General features: G+C 54.9%; 2 pseudogenes; both read right to left on the bottom strand.

Annotated features, from left to right (window-relative positions):
* Positions 1-119, bottom strand: LOC141267654 (5S ribosomal RNA; annotated as a pseudogene).
* Positions 120-1,089: 970 nt separating this feature from the next.
* On the bottom strand, positions 1,090-1,209 carry LOC141270303 (5S ribosomal RNA; annotated as a pseudogene).
* Positions 1,210-1,646: the final 437 nt, after the last annotated feature.

Raw genomic sequence — 1,646 nt, 5'->3', positions numbered from 1 at the left:
AGCCTACAGCACCTGGTATTTGCAGGTGGTCTCCCATCCAAATACTAACCAGGCCCAACCCTGCTTAGCTTCCAATATCAGACAAGATCGGGCGTGTTCAGGGTGGTTTGCCTGTAGGCACTGGCAAGTCTCTCACTTGCTGCTTTTCTACTTTGAAGGCACAGACAAGCCTCTCACTTGCTGCTTTTCTACTTTGAAGTCTGGCTGCCGGATGCCCTTTCCAGTGTTCAGCAAGACCAGGTCCTTTTGTGCTTTCCCTTCTCTTCAATTTTTTTGCTGGCTTCCTTAAAAGGTCTTGTAGACAGAACGCCCCACTCAGAGCCACTGAGCTCACTGATCGGCTGGAGCGCTGTCGATGGAACGTCAGCTTCACGGCCAATGCCACAGGCTGGGAGCAGAGGCGACACTCAATGGTAGACCCGGGTAGGGTGAGTAGAGCGCGGTTAGTTGCTTTCTAATAGCCTGCAACCGGGGATTAACTTTTAACGAAAGGGAACAATCCCTTTGACTGTCTGCAGCGCCACACCTAGGAAGCGCACTCTCACACACAAGCCAGCATGCACACGTGCTCGCACGTGACAACACCCCCTATCTGCCCCTACAACCTCTCCGTCACCATGCGTCAGACTCTCCTGCCTGTTTTATGATTTCAGGACCCTAGCAGGAATTACCCCCCCTCCCCAATTCCTTCCTTGCCTTCCTTGCACTGAGGTTAGCTCTTTGTCAGCCGTCTGGCTTGGTTACACAAGCTTCTTTGCAGAGAAACATGTTACTTCTGCTGGCCCTCACTAGGCGGCCAGCATCCAAAACCTTCCCTGGGCACCTGCTGAAAGCCTGGCCCCTTCACGGCCCCGGGTGCTTTTAACACCATCATTTCCACATGGCGAGCTGCGGAGTCAATAAGCACTCCTAGCCGTGGCAAGGAGCTCGGTGTCAGGCCTGCGTGAAGGCGGCGGGGTAGCGTACTTAGCTGCCAACTGGCTCAGAGGCCTTGGGGCTTCCATCATCTAAGTTACTTAAGGTCGGTGTCCGGCAAGGCGCCGTTCCATGCTAGCCGAGCTGGGCAGTAGGGCAAAAAGTCATCAAAATGGTCTACAGCACCCGATGCTCCCAGGCGGTCTCCCATCTAAGTACTGTCCGAGCCCAGAACTGCTTTGCTTCCGAGATCAGACGAGATTGGGCGTATCCAAGGTGGTAAAGCCAGTAAACGCTGCTTGATCCATCGCCCGGCCAGCCTTTCTCAGGATCGCTTGGTGGCGAGCAATCTGGCCGTGACGGGGCGGGCTCCGAAGGGTCCATGCAAAGGCTGTGCCGTCCCTACAGGTGTGGTTAGTTTAGCAGTGATTCACCCGCCGCATCAGGTGTCTTCAAAAATGTCTCGGCGCAGGGTCTCCTGCAGGCTAAACCCTTCATCGCGGTAATGTGACAGAAAAAGCAAGCTGGACCCGTAACTTGGGGGCTGAGCGAGACGTCCAGGGGTGAATGAAGGAGGAGGGTGAGATGGTTGCCAGTGACTTTGAGCTGCTCTTCAGGGGGGAGGGTCGTGTTGCCTGCAAAGGTCTTCTGCTTGGGGTTACCGGTGGTTGCCTCCAGCCACCCGGGAGACGCTGGTCCTGGTGAAAAGGAGAATAGTATTAAAAGTAAAT

The sequence above is a fragment of the Phyllobates terribilis genome, unplaced genomic scaffold, assembly GCF_046119375.1.
Source record: "Phyllobates terribilis strain yellow unplaced genomic scaffold, ASM4611937v1 Scaffold_4__5_contigs__length_816908805, whole genome shotgun sequence".
Lineage (NCBI taxonomy): Eukaryota > Metazoa > Chordata > Amphibia > Anura > Dendrobatidae > Phyllobates > Phyllobates terribilis.
This window is presented reverse-complemented; position numbering and strand designations above follow the sequence as displayed.